This window comes from Ranitomeya variabilis, chromosome 5 (assembly GCF_051348905.1).
Source record: "Ranitomeya variabilis isolate aRanVar5 chromosome 5, aRanVar5.hap1, whole genome shotgun sequence".
In the NCBI taxonomy this organism is placed as follows: domain Eukaryota; kingdom Metazoa; phylum Chordata; class Amphibia; order Anura; family Dendrobatidae; genus Ranitomeya; species Ranitomeya variabilis.
In genome coordinates, this window is record NC_135236.1 from 557,405,453 (window position 1) to 557,423,267 (window position 17,815).

The 17,815-nt window shown below is 47.5% G+C and overlaps 1 protein-coding gene across 6 annotated transcripts in view; it reads right to left on the reverse strand.

The window, feature by feature from the left end:
• Positions 1–17,815, reverse strand: part of RAD50 (RAD50 double strand break repair protein) — a 277,285-nt gene that overhangs the window by 254,533 nt on the left and 4,937 nt on the right. For 2 of the 6 annotated variants that reach the window (XM_077265951.1, XM_077265953.1), the window contains exon 2: positions 7,330–7,415. The exons of the other annotated variants lie outside the window; for them this stretch is intronic. The gene's annotated coding sequence lies outside the window, so the exon portion shown is untranslated. The remainder of the gene's footprint in view (positions 1–7,329; positions 7,416–17,815) is intronic. 6 annotated transcript variants of the gene reach the window in all.

Consider the following 17,815-nt stretch of genomic DNA (forward strand, 5'->3'; position numbering starts at 1 on the left):
TGTTGTGATTGAGATTTTAATGAAGTCAATAGAAATGAGTCCGGAGGGACTCGGGAAAATCTTAATTTTAAGCCGGAGGTGACAAGATCATTTGCCCAACTATTTGATGTTATCAGCCGCCATTTATCTGAGAAGGAGGATAATCTACCTCCCACAGGTAGATCCGCTCTAACGGGGTTTGTCCTCAGGTTTGAAAGGGCGCTTCCCAAAGAATGCCCCCCTTTGTTTGGTGTCTCTAGTGGCCCAGCGGTCTTGGTTCTTAAAATCTTTCCTTTTATTAAACACGGGCTTCCGGAATGCTCTCCTATAGGATGGAAGGTAATTAACGTTAGGGAAGCCCTTCTTCCTCTCTCCCGCTTTAGTTAAAATTTTGTCTAGTTTAGTACCAAACAGGTACTCACCCTGACACGGGAGGCCACACAATTTAGATTTTGTTTGGGGATCACCCTTCCATCCTTTAAGCCACAGGGCTCTACGTGCTGCATTCGTGAGTCCCGCTGACTTAGCCGCCAAGCGTATGGAGTCAGCAGATGAGTCTGCCAGGAAGGCTGTAGCCCCTCTGATCAGGGGTATAGAGGACATTAATCTGTCTCTAGAGAGACCGCTTTTTAGTCCCTCCTCCAAGTCATTTAGCCAGACTAGCATGGACCTAGCGGTGCATGTAGCTGATATTGCCGGCCTAAAGGCTCCCGTACATGACTCCCAAGCTCTTTTTAAAAGAGAGTCGGTTTTGCGGTCCAATGGGTCTTGTAATGAACCCGAATCCTCCACGGGCAGTGAGGATTTTTTGGATGTGGATGCCACTGCCGCATCCACCTTCGGGGCTTTTGACCATAATAAGAACTCGTCATCATTGAAGGGATAACGTCTTTTTGAGGTTGGTGGTAAACCCCTTTGCCCCTGGCTTTCCCACTCTTTCTTGATTAGATCTTTTACCGCTGATATTACAGGAAAGGAGGGCCTTTTCTTTTCTGACAGACCAGCGAACATGATATCCTGCTGCGTTTTAGGGACCTTAGAATCTTCAATACCCATGGTGTTGCAGACTGATTTTACCAGGTTATCAATGCTATCGGTGGGAAAGCATGTATCTTGATCCTCATCAGAGGAAACGTATTCATGGGAAATGTCCGAGTCTGCATTTTCTCTGTCAGACGACTGGTCAGATATAGGGGAAACGTATCCTTTTTTCACTTTAGTACGTGGCTCTTTGTCAGAACCATGTAAGGCTCGTAATTCTTCCCTGATCATGACCCTAATATCCTCAGATCTAACCGAGGCTTCTTCCCGTAGGGTAGAGTCAATACACGGTTTACACAACCTCTTTTTATGACTATCCGGAAGGGGCTGGAGACATAACGCACACTGTCTGTGTTTCGTTTTTTCAGTCCTTTTGGCCTAGGGTGTGAGGGAGAGGGAACAGTAATCAGCCTAAATAGGGTAGATATACACTCACCCAGTGAAGCTGTTTGTGAAGGTACCGGCTGATGGGGAGGAGACTGAGGCACGGGTTGAGGAATAGCACGATCCGACTTGCTTTTCCTAGAAGATCCGCTCTGCTTAGAGCGGCTGGTGCTGGCATGGCTGCGTGGAGTGGATGCGGTGGCTTCTAACGAAGACATCACAGCGTCCTGCGCAGAATCCATAGTGGACGCCGCAGCGACATCGCCGGCGTCCTTTCATATGGGGGCCGCCATCTTCTTCCGGTTGTACCCGGAAGCGCTAGTCACTTCCGGGTCGCGGCCACACTGTATGGGCCTGCGCTGCCGCCGGTGTCAGCGCAGGCGCTGTCCCCCTCCTCCTCCATCACCCCGGAAGTTACCTGTATTTCCGGGGGAATACACTGGGGCTCCATGCTGTGTATGCGTCCGCCGAGAACGGCGCGACGCTGACCGCATCACAGCGTTGCTCCCGCAGACGAAACCGGCTGGTATCCCGAGAGCCAGCAACCACCGTCCTGGCCTCACGGCGTCTGCCAGCAGAGGGGGGAAACTGAGCCAGGACCCCCGACGCTGCTTCCAGCCCTGGAGCCCCTGCCATCCTCTAAGGTAAACCGCGCAGGCGGCATCCAGGCTGGGTATCCTCTTCTCTCCATGGATTCCCGTAGGAACAGGAAACCAAACTGTGGGAGCGAGGGGACCGCCCCTTTTTATCTCTCCATAGGGTTTCCTGTTCCTAGGGGCGGATCCCCTCTCTCAGTGGGTGCTGTCGTGGCGAAGAGAAAAACAAAACAAGGCACACAGGTACATAAGGAGGAAGGGCCCTGCCCGCAAGGGCTCACAGTCTGCAGGGGATGGGTGAGGAAACACTAGGAGAGGGTAGAGATGGTTGTGCAGCGGTTCAGTGGGTTGAGGATCACTGCAGGCTGTAGGCTTGTCGGAAGAGGTGGGTCTTCAGGTTCTTTTTGAAGATTTCTGTGGTAGGCGAAAGTCTGATGTGTTGGGGTAGAGTTCCAGAGTATGGGGGAAGCACGGGCGAAGTCTTGGATGCGGTTGTGGGAAGAAGAGATGAGAGGGGAGTAGAGAAGGAGATCTTGAGAGGATCGGAGGTTGTGTGAAGGTAGGTACCGGGAGACCATGTCGGAGATGTATGGAGGACATAGATTGTGGATGGCTTTGTATGTCATTGTGAGAGTTTTGAACTGGAGTCTCTGGGCGATAGGAAGCCAGTGAAGAATTTGGCATAGGGGAGAGGCTGGGGAGTAGGGGGTAGACAGATAGATTAGTAGGGCAGCAGAGCGTAGGATGGATTGTAGTGGTGCCAGAGTGCTAGAGGGGAGTCCAGAGAGTAGGAGGTTGCAGTAGTCAAGGCGGGAGATGATAAGGGCATGCACTAGTGTTTTTGTGGTGTCGCGGTCAAGGAATGCGCGTATCCGGGAAATATTTTTGAGTTTGAGATGGCAGGAGGAGGCAAGGGCTTGGATATGTGGCTTGAAAGAGAGGGCAGAGTCTAGGATCATTCCGAGGCACCGGGCGTGTGGGACTGGGGAAAGTGAGCAGCCATTGACACTGATGGATAAGTTTGGTGGAGGGGTGGGGTGAGATGGGGGAAAGATGATGAATTCTGTTTTGTCCATGTTCAGTTTTAGAAAGCGAGTGCAGAAGAAGGCTGAAAGAGCAGACAGACAGTGTGGGATTTTGGTAAGTAAGGAGGTGAGGTCAGGTCCGGATAGGTAGATCTGCAAGTCGTCGGCGTAGAGATGGTACTGCATAACGTGGGATTCTATGAGTTGTCCCAGACCGAAGGTGTAGATGGAGAAGAGTAGGGGTCCTAGAACAGACAGACAAGGGGCGAAGTGAGGAGGTGCCGTGGGGAAGGGAGACACTGAATGTTCGGTCTGTCAGATATGACGAGATCCAGGATACGGCCAAGTCTGTGATGCCAAGAGATGAGAGGACCTGAATCAGAAGAATACAGGTCCAGAAAGAGGACAGAGTAGTGTCGCTTGCTCTTGGCAGTTAGTAGGTCATTGGTGACTTTAGTAAGGACAGTTTCGGTTGAGTGATGGGGTCGGAAGCCAGATTGTACCCGGTCAAAGAGGGAGCAGGAGAAGAGGTGGGAGGACAGTTCTAAATAGACATGTTGTTCCAGTAATTTGGAGGCGTAAGGGAGAAGAGATATCGGGCGATAGCTAGACACAGAGGATGGGTTGAGGGAGGGCTTTTTGAGGATGGGTGTGATCTTGGCATGCCTGAAGGATGAGGGGAAGACACCTGTTGTGAGTGAGAGGTTGAAGAGGTGTGTTAGGGTTGGGATGAAGACCGTGGCAAGGATAGGGATGAGGTGGGACGGGAACGGGTCGAGAGTGCAGGTGGTGAGGTGTGATCTTGACAGCAGGGTGGAGAGCTGGTCTTCTGCCATGGTGGAGAAGCTGGTTTTGGAGGAACAGGACTTAGCAGCTAAGAGGGGCAATGGGCGATGTGGGCTAAGGCTTTCTCTGATTGCATCGATCTTCTGTTTAAAGAAAGAGGCAAAGTCTTCAGCAGAAATGAGAGGGGAGGAGTTGCTGGGGGACGGAGTAGAGAATTGAAAGTGTTGAAAAGCTGTTTAGGGTTGTGAGACAGGATATGAGAGATGAGAAGTAAGTTTGTTTTGCGGCAGTGAGCATGGACTTGAAGCTGGCGAGGGACTGCTTGCATGCAGTGAAGTGGTCGGCAGAGCGGGATCGCTTCCATCTCCGCTCAGCGATCCGGGAAGCCCGTCTGCGTTCTTTGGTGGGGCTGGTCAGCCAGGGCTGTCTGTTGAGTGTACGAGTTTTGCTATACATGAACAGGGTGGCCGAATCGAGTGTTGCCGTTATTGTGGTGTTATAAAAAGTGGCAGCAGCATCTGTGTCATGAAGGGAGGCTATGTCTGTAAGAGGGAGAAGGGACTCAGAGAGTGATTGTAAGTTGAGATGTTTGAGATTTCTGCGAGGGTGAGTTAGTTTGTGGAGTGGTGGTTGCACACTAGGAGAGGAGAGGGAAGAGAATGTCAGTAGGTTGTGGTCAGACAGGGGGAGGGGTGAGTTAGTGAGATTAGTAAGGGAGCAGAGGCGGTGAAGATGAGGTCCAGCGTGTAGCCATCTTTGTGAGTGGGCTCAGAGGACCACTGAGTGAGGCCAAAGGAGCCAGTCAGTGATAAAAGTTTAGAGACAGCTGAGGTGGAAGTGTCAATGGGGATATTGAAGTCACCCATGATGATGGTAGGGATGTCAGCGGAGAGGAAATTAAGTAGCCAGGTGGTGAAGTGGTCGAGAAAGGTGGAGACGGCTAGTTCTGGGGGGCGGTAGACGATAGCCAGCTGGAGGGGGAATAGTTGCAGACGGAGTGCACCTCGCACGAGGGAAGAGTAGCGGAGGGTGGTAGCGGGAGTGGAGTAAAGGAGCAGGTGTCGGACAGGAGCAAGCCAACCCCTCCACCACGTTTGTTGCTGGGGCGAGAGGTGTGAGAGGTGGAATCCGCCATAGGAAAGTGCAGCTGTAGAGGCCGAGTCAGAGGGGGTGAGCCAGGTTTCAGTGATGCTGAGGAAGGAGAGTTTGTTGGTGATGAAGAGGTCATGGATAAATGGCAGTTTGTTGCAGATGGAGTGTGCGTTCCATAGTGCTCCCGGTAGGGGAGCCGGAGGAGTGGGGGCTGGATGAATGGGTATGAGGCTGTCATTTTTGGGGAAACGTGGAGGGGATCGTGGCAGGGGGTTAGAAATGAGAATGAGTGTGGGGATGTGTTGAGGGGGGCCGGTATTTGGGGATACATCGCCAGAAATGAGAAGTAGCAGACAGAGTGTTAGAAGGTGAGAGCAGGATAGGACATGATGCGGCCGTGTGTCTGGAGAAAAAGGATTGTATGTGGAGGAACAGTTCTGAGGAGAAGGTGAGATGGCTGGGGAGTATTGAGGGAGAAATGACTAGCTCTTTACTAGGTGGAGGGATTGCAGGAGATTGTAAGAAGGTGAGTAGTATGGGGGTGAAAGAGAAAAGAAATCGAAACATTGTAGAGGTATGGTATTCTGTTACCTTCCAGTCAATTCCAACCCAATTCAGTCTAATTCATCAAAGTAATTTAAAAGATAGAAGTTAAAAGATGCATGTAGCAGACTGCTGCATCTGAATATATGTGTTGTTAAGAGAACTCAGCTGTGAGCATGTGAGGGTGTGTGACCAGAACACATGGTTAGGGCTCCTTTCCACTTGCGAGATAAACGTCCGTGTCTCACATGTGAAAACCAAGCTGTGGCGCTGGCACTCCACAGCGGAGAGTGCAGCTGCATAGCAATACATGCAGCCGCAACGCTCCGTTCCCAAGTGCCGGCGCCAGAGCTTGGTTTTCACATGCGAGACACGGATGTTTATCTCGCAAGAGGAAAGGAGCCTTAAGAGTAAAACAAAGCTCATAAAGGGGGGGGGGGAGGGGTTAGACTGACCGCCCAGAGGTATGCATGGAAGGCAAAAAATAAGGCAGTGAAGATAGGCATTTAGTTTCTATACAAGCTGGAGACATTCAGTGCATATCAGAGGAAAAAAAAAGGCAGTGAAGATAGGCACATTATGGCAGAAGACACTGACATTACAGATAGGGCATCCATGTTCTCAAGGATATGTAATAAATATTATTAAGCTGCCGTCACACTGGCAGTATTTGGTCAGTATTTTACATCAGTATTTGTAAGCAAAAACCAGGAGTGGGTGATAAATACTGAAGTGGTGCATATATTTCTATTATACTTTTCCTCTATTCGTTCCACTCCTGGTTTTGACATACAAATACTGATGTAAAATACTGACCAAATACTGCTAGTGTGACAGCAGCCTTAAAGGGAACCTGTCACCCCCAAAATCGAGGGTGAGCTAAGCCCACCAGCATCAGGGGCTTATCTACAGCATTCTGGAATGCTGTAGATAAGCCCCCGATGTATCCTAAAAGATAAGAGGTTAGATTATACTCACCCAGGGGCGGTCCCGGTCCGGTCCGATGGGTGTCGCGGTCCGGCGCCTCCCATCTTAATCAGATGACGTCCTGTTCAGGTCTTCACACTGCGGCTCCGGCGCAAGCGTACTTTGTCTGCCCTGTTGAGGGCAGAGCAAAGTACAGCAGTGCGCAGGCGCCGGGCCTCTCTGACCTTTCCCGGCGCCTGCGTACTGCAGTACTTTGCTCTGCACTCAACAGGGCAGACAAAGTACGCCTGCGCTGGAGCTGCAGCGTGAAGACCTGAACAGGACGTCATCATATGAAGATGGGAGGCCCTGGACCGGACCGCGACGCCCCCCGGATCGGACAGCCTGCCCAGGTGAGTATAATCTAACCTCTTTTTCTTTTAGGATACATCGGGGGCTTAGCTACAGCATTACAGAATGCTGTAGATAAGCTCCTGATGTCGGTGGGCTTAGCTCACCCTCGATTTTGGGGGTGACAGGTTCCCTTTAATGTGCTGAAAGTGTGTCTGTATATTGCTTTCTGTGGATTTTGATGACTGAATAATAAAAAATAAAGGGACCCTAAAAAAAAAAATGAAGTGGAGTCAGTCCCTATTTTTGATAACCAGCAAAGCAAACTGCTGTGAGACGATATTAATAGGCTGGGAAAGTCCATGGTTATCCAGCTCTTCCCAGCCTGAAAATACCAGCCAGCAGCCACCCCAGAATTGGTGCATGCATTAGATGCGCCAATTCTGGCGCTTTGCCTCGGTTCTTTCTAACTGCCTTGGTGCAGTGGCAATCAGGGTAATGGTTAATGGTTCATGTCAGCTGGCATCAAGCCTAGGGGTTAGTAATGGAGATGCATCTATCACACACCAACATTACTAACATAGTAAATTTAAAAAAAAAAATAAAAAAAACACATTCTCCCACACCTCATTCACCAATTCAATAAAAAAATAAAAACAAATGAAGATCAGTAGTCGTCCTGGGAATCCAAAAGAAGTCCAGAAATGGGAACCTGAAAGACATAAAGAGAGAGAATTAAATAAATAAAGACAAGAAACACTCCCTCATTCACTGATTTATTAACATAAAAAACTCCTATAGCTCTGATGTAATCCGTGGTGTTCATGGATTCCATAAAACAACCTATGGAGAATCGTCGGTCTGAAAACAAAGCTTCATAGGCTACTCCTAGTCATGTCCCACGCTCGGTGACGTCACTAACTCAGTAGCATCATCGCGCGCGAGACATGACCGGGAGCAACCTAGGAAAGATCGTTCTCAGAACAACGCTTCACCAGCTGCAGTAGCGATTCAAAATTGCTGGCTTTCTCCAGTCCCGACGGCTTTGAGAAGCAGTGAAATCAGGAACTACACAGCTCATCAGTTGCTGAGTCTCAGAGTCCACCGAGTGTAATTAGTGACATCACACTGCTCAGAGCCGCCGTGTCAGGAGGAAGCCGGCAAGTTTGATTCTCTACTGCAACCTATAAAGCTTTGTTCTGAGAACGACCCTTCATAGGTCACTCTCTGTCATGTCTCGCGCGAGATAACACTACTGAGTTAGGGTACCGTCACACAGTGAAATTTCCATCGCTACGACGGTACGATTCGTGACGTTCTAGCGATATCGTTACGATATCGCAGTGTCTGACACGCAGCAGCGATCAGGGACCCTGCTGAGAATCGTACGTCGTAGCACATCGTTTGGAACTTTCTTTCGTCGCTTGATCACCCGCTGACATCGCTGGATCGTTGTGTGTGACAGCGATCCAGCGATGTGTTCGCTTGTAACCAGGGTAAACATCGGGTAACTAAGCGCAGGGCCGCGCTTAGTAACCCGATGTTTACCCTGGTTACAAGCGTAAACGTAAAAAAAACAAACAGTACATACTTACATTCCGGTGTCAGTCCTCCGGCGTCTCAGCTTCTCTGCACTGTGTGAGCGCCTGCCGGCCGGAAAGCGAGCACAGCGGTGACGTCACCGCTCTGCTTTCCGGCTATGGCGCTTACACAGTGGAGAGAAGCAGAACGCCGGGGACAGACACTGGAATGTGAGTATGTAGTTTGTTTTTTTTACGTTAACGCTGGTAACCAGGGTAAACATCGGGTTACTAAGCGCGGCCCTGCGCTTAGTAACCCGATGTTTACCCTGGTTACCCGGGGACTTCGGCATCGCTCCAGCGCCGTGATTGCAAAGTGTGACCGCAGTCTACGACGCTGGAGCGATATTCATACGACGCTGCGACGTCACGAATCGTGCCGTCGCAGCGATGGAAATTTCACTGTGTGACGGTACCTTTACTGACATCATCGAGCAGGAGACATGACAGGGAGTGACCCATGAAGGGTTGTTCTTAGAATAACGGTCCATAGGCTGCTGCACAGAATCACTGGCCGTCATAAGATATTGATGGATTGATATATTTTTTTTTTTTATTAATAAGTTGGTGAATGAGGGAGTGTTTCTTGTCTTTATTTACTTACCGTAATTCTCTCTTTTTAGGTCTTTCAGGTTCCTATTTCTGGACTACTTAGGATTTCCAGGACTACTTTGGATCTTTGGGGAGATCCCACGTCATTCTTTTTTTTAAATTATTTATTTAATAGGTTTATTAATGCTGAATACCCTTTAGTGCCAAATGAAAGGCACTAAAAGGTTAAAGTGTATTCTAGGAGACTTGTGAAATTACGGTATGTCAACAGGATATCTACCGTATATATTCGCTCTGTCTTGATTTCTTAGTTTGAAAAATAGCTTTAAATTACAAAGAGAATTACAATATGTAAAAGATGACGTTAAAAAAAGCTTTGCATACGTATTGCATACAGATGCTTTTTGAGAAAAATCACATTGTACTCTCATGACACTTGTCCTACTTTTCTGGATCAACAATCAAAGAATTTTTTTTATACGCTAGTGTGACTCCAGCCTTAGTTGGGTGCACTGGACCTTTTTCATGACTTAAGCTAGAAGGGTTAGGATAGCTTTTTAGTTGCTGTACAGGAATGAATCTCCTAAGTTTCCGATACAGAAAGACAATGGCCAACATATGGCATTGTACCCCTGATATAGTGGTACAGCTGTGCGGCTTGTATAGGAGGTACAAGTCAGAGAATACCCCCAATACCCACTTCCAATGGAATACAAGAATGAAATGTCAGCAGCCCCTGAAATAAAAGTGTAGACAAAGGGAATGAACAAGGGGAGCATTAATTGGAAAAACACCTCCTAAACATAACCTGTCACCTGCTTACCTCCCATATACAAGGGAGGGATTATGCTGGGGCCACACATGATGGTGCCCACTGATAACCTCCCATGTAACGAGGGGATTTCGCTGAGGTCACACAATTGTGCTCACTGCTAATCTCCCATGCAAGGATGGGTTTACGCTGGAGCCACACACGATCGTGCCCACTGCTTACCTCCCATGTATGGAGAGGATTACACTGGGGCCACACATGATCATGCCCACTGCTTACCTCCCATGTATGGAGAGGATTACACTGGGGCCACACATGATCATGCCCACTGTTTACCTCCCATGTAAGTAGGATTACGCTGGAGCCACACATAAATTTGCAGACAACTAAGGTGGCTAAAGATCACTCCATGCCACCATATTGCATCATAATCACAAGGTACTGACAAGCAACGTGCAAAAAAGTTGGATGTCGGAATGTGACCCAATTCGCTTACATTACGCTGTGGTGAAGCTGCATAGAATAATCACTGCCCCCTGACCGGAGCTGTAGCCAGTCACCATGCAAGGAGTAGCCACATTCTAATGCTAGCCTGTAAACTGAGTGATTGTTACTGTAAGCTCCTTATGGTGAAGAGGCTGAAGTTGGTTTCTTATTCGTTCAGTTTCTTATTCAGCAATTTTTTCTTTTCTGTTTTTTATAGGTTTAACAACAAAAAATAAGCATCATAATACAAAGCAGCGAGATGCACTGATGTGAATACACTTAAAAACAGCTACAAAAATTATAAAACTGGCACACAAATGGGCATCAAAGTGGGCACCGGAGGGCATTAGCCAAAGGTCTAAATCAGTGATTTTCAACCAGTGTTCCGCGGCACACTAGTGTGCCGGGACACATGGTCGGGTGTGCCGTGGGGAAAGTTCCCCAAACTATGCTTTAACCCTTTCTACCCTTTCAATTTGCGCTGCCTGGCACAAGCATCTCAGTCAGTGCAGGGCCAGGCACACATAGGGGTTAAGGACACAGCCAGCCAGCGTGACATTGTGGGCGGAGAGTTCTCCTGCTCTACTCTCCTGGCTGCAAGCAGTGCTGAACTTATCAGGCACAGGCAGATTCCCGGAGCTGCTACCGGCACCTGAGTGAGTGCCATGCTATCATTATCGTTGTATGTTCTGACAGTCTACTCTGGGTGACCTGGGGCGGCCATGGGCTGGGCGGCTGCAGCTGGCATATATATATATACTACAGCAGCCGCCCAGCCCAGGCCCCCAGCACAGCCTGTATAGATACAGTGTATATAATATATATACAGGACAGGTGCTGGGGGCCTGGGCTGGGCGGCTGTTGAAGTATATACACTGCACAGTACCTCTCCCCTGTATATATACACTGCACAGTACCACTCCTCCTGTATATATACACAGCACAGTACCACTCCTCCTGTCCTGTATATATACACTGCACAGTACCACTCCTCCTGTCCTGTATATATACACTGCACAGTACCACTCCTCCTGTCCTGTATATACACTGCACAGTACCACTGCTCCTGTCCTGTATATATACACTGTACAGTACCACTCCGCCTGTCCTGTATATATACACTGTACAGTACCACTCCGCCTGTCCTGTATATATACACTGTACAGTACCACTCCGCCTGTCCTGTATATATACACTGCACAGTACCACTCCTCCTGTCCTGTATATATACACTGCACAGTACCACTCCTCCTGTCCTGTTTATATACACTGCACAGTACCACTCTTCCTGTCCTGTATATACACTGCACAGTACCACTCCTCCTGTCCTGTATATATACACTGCACAGTACCACTCCTCCTGTCCTGTATATATACACTGCACAGTACCACTCCTCCTGTCCTGTATATATACACTGCACAGTACCACTCCTCCTGTCCTGTATATATACACAGCACAGTACCACTCCTCCTGTCCTGTATATATACACTGCACAGTACCACTCTTCCTGTCCTGTATATACACTGCACAGTACCACTCCTCCTGTCCTGTATATATACACTGCACAGTACCACTCCTCCTGTCCTGTATATATACACTGCACAGCACCACTCCTCCTGTCCTGTATATATACACTGCACAGTACCACTCCTGTATATATACACTGCACAGTACCACTCCTCCTGTATATATACACTGCACAGTACCACTCCTCCTGTATATATACACTGCACAGTACCTCTCCTCCTGTCCTGTATATATACACTGCACAGTACCTCTCCCCTGTATATATACACTGCACAGTACCACTCCTCCTGTCCTGTATATATACACAGCACAGTACCACTCCTCCTGTCCTGTATATATACACTGCACAGTACCACTCTTCCTGTCCTGTATATACACTGCACAGTACCACTCCTCCTGTCTATATACACTGCACAGTACCACTCCTCCTGTCCTGTATATATACACTGCACAGCACCACTCCTCCTGTATATATACACTGCACAGTACCACTCCTCCTGTCCTGTATATATACACTGCACAGCACCACTCCTCCTGTCCTGTATATATACACTGCACAGTACCACTCCTCCTGTATATATACACTGCACAGTACCACTCCTCCTGTCCTGTATATATACACTGCACAGTACCTCTCCTCCTGTCCTGTATATATACACTGCACAGTACCTCTCCCCTGTATATTTACACTGCACAGTACCACTCCTCCTGTATATATACACTGCACAGTACCTCTCCTCCTGTATATATACACTGCACAGTACCACTCCTCCTGTCCTGTATATATACACTGCACAGTACCTCTCCTCCTGTATATATACACTGCACAGTACCTCTCCTCCTGTATATATACACAGCACAGTACCACTCCTCCTGTCCTGTATATGTACACTGCACAGTAATACTCCTCCTGTCCTGTATATATACACTGCACAGTACCACTCTTCCTGTCCTGTATATACACTGCACAGTACCACTTCTGTCCTGTATATATACACGGCACAGTACCACTCCTCCTGTCCTGTATATATACACTGCACAGTACCACTCCTCCTGTCCTGTATATATACACTGCACAGCACCACTCCTCCTGTCCTGTATATATACACTGCACAGTACCACTCCTGTATATATACACTGCACAGTACCACTCCTCCTGTATATATACACTGCACAGTACCACTCCTCCTGTCCTGTATATATACACTGCACAGTACCTCTCCTCCTGTCCTGTATATATACACTGCACAGTACCTCTCCCCTGTATATATACACTGCACAGTACCACTCCTCCTGTATATATACACTGCACAGTACCTCTCCTCCTGTATATATACACTGCACAGTACCTCTCCTCCTGTATATATACACTGCACAGTACCTCTCCTCCTGTCCTGTATATATACACTGCACAGTACCTCTCCTCCTGTCCTGTATATATACACTGCACAGTACCTCTCCTCCTGTATATATACACTGCACAGTACCACTCCTCCTGTATATATACACAGCACAGTACCACTCCTCCTGTCCTGTATATGTACACTGCACAGTAATACTCCTCCTGTCCTGTATATATACACTGCACAGTACCACTCTTCCTGTCCTGTATATATACACTGCACAGTACCACTCCTCCTGTATATATACACTGCACAGTACCACTCCTCCTGTCCTGTATATATACACTGCACAGTACCTCTCCTCCTGTCCTGTATATATACACTGCACAGTACCTCTCCTCCTGTCCTGTATATATACACTGCACAGTACCTCTCCCCTGTATATATACACTGCACAGTACCTCTCCTCCTGTATATATACACCGCACAGTACCTCTCCCCTGTATATATACCACACAGTACCTCTCCTCCTGTATATATACACTGCACAGCACCTCTCCCCTGTATATATACACAGCACCTCTCCCCTGTATATATACACTGCACAGTACCTCTCCTCCTGTCCTGTATATATACACTGCACAGTACCTCTCCCCTGTATATATACACTGCACAGTACCACTCCTCCTGTATATATACACTGCACAGTACCTCTCCTCCTGTATATATACACCGCACAGTACCTCTCCCCTGTATATATACCACACAGTACCTCTCCTCCTGTATATATACACTGCACAGCACCTCTCCCCTGTATATATATACAGCACAGTACCTCTCCCCTGTATATATACACAGCACAGTACCTCTCCCCTGTATATATACCACACAGTACCTCTCCTCCTGTATATATACCACACAGTACCTCTCCTCCTGTATATATACACTGCACAGCACCTCTCCCCTGTATATATACACAGCACAGTACCTCTCCCCTGTATATATACACCGCACAGTACCTCTCCTCTGTATATATACACTGCACAGTACCACTCCAAGGAGTTCCCCATTCTGGCCAACAAAGCTATTTTGACATTGCTCCCATTTTCGACCACATATCTATGTGAGCTGGGCTTCTCAAGCTTGACTGCGATAAAAACTAAAAACAGGGAGAGACTGAGAACTGTTGAGGAAGAGCTTTGTGTGTGTCTTTCCACCATTCCTGCCAGGATATCCCTTTTGTGTTTATCGAAACAGGCCCAGGTTTCACACTGAGTGAGTATAAATACATTTAGAATCTATATTATTAACTATATGTAGAATATGTACTGTTTTAGTGTCATTTTGTGCCATTTTGGTTGGTGGTGTGCCCCGGGATTTTTTAAGTATAAAAAGTGTGCCGCGGCTCAAAAAAGGTTGAAAATCACTGGTCTAAATGACTTTTTGTGCCATTGATATCACACTGCAGACATATAGAACAGGGAGCCCCACATCAAAACCAGGTCTCTCCAGCCTGGCCCAAATGCGTTCTGGGCATCAGAATTGGCAGACAGTCGATTCTGGCCATATTAATGAGTAACTGGCGTTCTTAAGGGGTTAAATGACTTAGGGCCACTGATCTCACACTAAGAATACATAGATAGTGATGCACCGCATCAAACCCAGGTCCCTCCAGCCTGGCCCAAATGGGTTCTGGGCATCAGAATTGACATCAAAGTGGGCAAACAGCTCATTTTTACGGTTTTAAATAAGTACCCGATGTTTTTAAGGGGTTAAAGGGAATCTGTCACCTACTTTTTCGTATATACTGTAAGCTTTGGCCACCGCCATCAGGGGTTTATTTGCAGCATTCTGTAATGCTGCAGATAAGCCCCCGATGTAACCTTAAAGATGAGAAAAATATAGTGCTTACCGATAACAGTATTTCTCTGAGCCCATGATGGCACCACAGAAAGAGGGGATCCGCCCACTAAGGACAGGAAACCTACAGATAAATAAGGCAGTACCTCTCTCCCGCTTCAGTTGTTTACTAGAGCAAGATGGGAGCTTAAAGAATAGAATCTAAGTTTATCATTACTTTAAGTCTTAATCAAGATACCGCGTGGCTATTTATTTAGGTATTCAGCATAGATATTATATTAGTGCACACCCATATGTGAAGGGAGGGAATGTACGGGTGCCGTCATGGGCTCAGAGAAATACCATTAGGGTATGTGTCCACGTTCAGGATTGCATCAGGATTTGGTCAGGATTTTTCATCAGTATTTGTAAGCCAAAACCAGGAGTGGAACAATTAGAGGAAAAGTGTAATAGAAACATATGCTCCACTTTTGCATTTATCACCCACTCCTGGTTTTGGCTTACAAATACTGATGAAAAATCCTGACCAAATCCTGATGCAATCCTGAACGTGGACACATACCCTTATCGGTAAGAAGTATATTTTTCTCTGACGCCCATGAAGGCACCACAGAGAGAATTGCAGAGATTGTACATTTAGGGAGGGACCACCGCTTCCAGAACCCTTTTACTGAAGGTAAGGTCCGAAGAGGAGATAAGGTCCAATCTATAGTGCTTATAGAATGTAGATGGTGAAGACCAGGTAGCCGCTCTACATATCTGATCGATTGAAGCTACGGCCTTATCCGCCCAATAGGTTGCTACTGCTCTCGTTGAGTGAGCTTTGATATTTTCCGGGACGGGTACCCCACTAGATGAGTATGACAGGCTGATGGTGTCCGTGATCCATCTTGCCAGAGTGCCCTTGGAGGCTTTCTTCCCCTTCTGGGGACCCTGAAAGCATACAAAAAGAGAGCCATCCTCCCTACTCTCTCTGGTGGCTTCTATGTAATGCATCAGGCATCTCCTAACATCCAATGTGTGTAAGGACTCTTCCTCCTTGTTTTTGGTGTTAGGGTAAAAGATAGGGAGAGATATCTTTTGTGTCCTATGAAATCGGGATGCTACTTTTGGGAGGTAGGCTGGGTCTTTTTTAAGAACAACCCTATCATCCAGGAATTGAGTAAAAGGGGGGTTAGCAGATAGAGCCTGTATGTCGCTGACTCTACGCGCAGAAGTAAGAGCGACCAACAAAGATGTTTTGAGGGATACCATTTTTAATGGGGCATCCACCAATGGTTCAATTGGAGGTTTAGTAAGGGCTTTCAGGACTAAATTTAAATCCCACTGAGGGGTGCTTCGCACAGGAAGAGGTCTTGATCTCCTGGCTGCTCTGATGAACCTTAAAACCCACCGATTTCCCGACAAATCGTAGTTGAATAGAGCCCCCAACGCTGCTACATGGACTTTTAGGGTACTTGTGGCCAGACCAATTTCTAACCCTTTTTGTAGGAATTCTAGTAAAGCATTAAGAGGGACTCCCTCACCTATTTTGGCTCCTGAGGATGACAGGAATTTTTTCCATATTTTCCCGTACTGTCTGGTCGTAATTGGTTTCCTACTTTGTAGAAGGGTAGATACCAGCGCCGGAGAAAACTCCCTATTTTCTAATAGCTCCCTCTCAAATGCCAGGCTGTCAAATGTAAATTTGCAACCTTTGGATGTTGAACTGGACCCTGGGAGAGGAGGTTTGGGAGGTCCAGGAGTACCCAGGGATCGGAGATAAACATCCTCATCATCCAAACAAACCATGCCCTCTTCGGCCAGAACAGAGCTATTAAAATTACATGAGCTCTGTCCTCCCGAATCTTCCTCAGAACTGCTGGAATTAGAGCAATTGGGGGAAAGGCATACGCTAGTTGATGGTGCCAAGGAATCAGAAACGCATCTAGTGATACGGGGCTCCCTAATGGTGTTATGGAGCAAAAAGGTGTCTACCTTTTTGTTTAGGTTGTTCGCGAAGAGGTCTATGTTCGGTACCCCCCACCTTTGTGAGATGTGGATAAACACTGCTTGGTTCAATTCCCATTCCCCTTGTTTTAGACGTGAGCGACTCAAAAAATCCGCTCTGTAATTGTCTACCCCCTTTATATGAAGGCCTGACAGGGACTGAAAATTCGCTTAGGCTATGTGTAAGATTGATTTGGTTACTTCCATCAGACTGAGAGCGGGTACCCCCCTGGTGATTCAGGTATGCTACCACTACTCTGTTGTCTGACATAACTCTGACATGGTGGGAGTGAAGGGGATCTAGGAACTCTAAGAATGCAAACTTGACTGCCAGGAGTTCCTTCATGTTGGAAGATACCTTCTCCAGGCTCGGTGGCCAAGACCCTTGAGCTAATAGGTCGTTCAGATGTGCCCCCCCATCCACTGGGGCTCGCGTCTGTAGTGTAGTTACTACTTTTGAGACCGGGGTTACCCAGGGGACTTCTTGAGAAAGATTGCTTTGCGACGTCCTCTTTTTTTGCTCGAGACCCCCAAACAATGTCCTGTACCGATCTTTTGGGGTGAGGATCCGATAGCCCCATAGTGCTTCTAACTGCTTTAACAAGGCTGTCCGTCTCTTCTAGGGGAAAACAGCTACAGCACCCAGAGGAAAATGATGAAGAGGAAGAATTAGATGTATCCGAATCCACCTCTTCGCTATCCATATCACTGGACTCAGGAGTTGGGGATCTGTGCCTAGTCTTTCTTCATTTTTTCACCCCCTTTAGGGATTTAAAAATATCTTCCACCTGATTTTTTATCAGGGTATTGAGGTCTGCTGCAAACCCGGGAAGCCATTCGGACACTGTCTATTGTATGCATGCGCTACAAAGCCTCTTCTCCCAAGTAGAAGGAAGATCCTCTCTACAGATGGCACATACTTTATGCTTAGTCTTGCCTGAGCTTTTCTTCCCCTATAGTAAGAAGAGACAAATATATATATATATCCTTACTATCACTGGC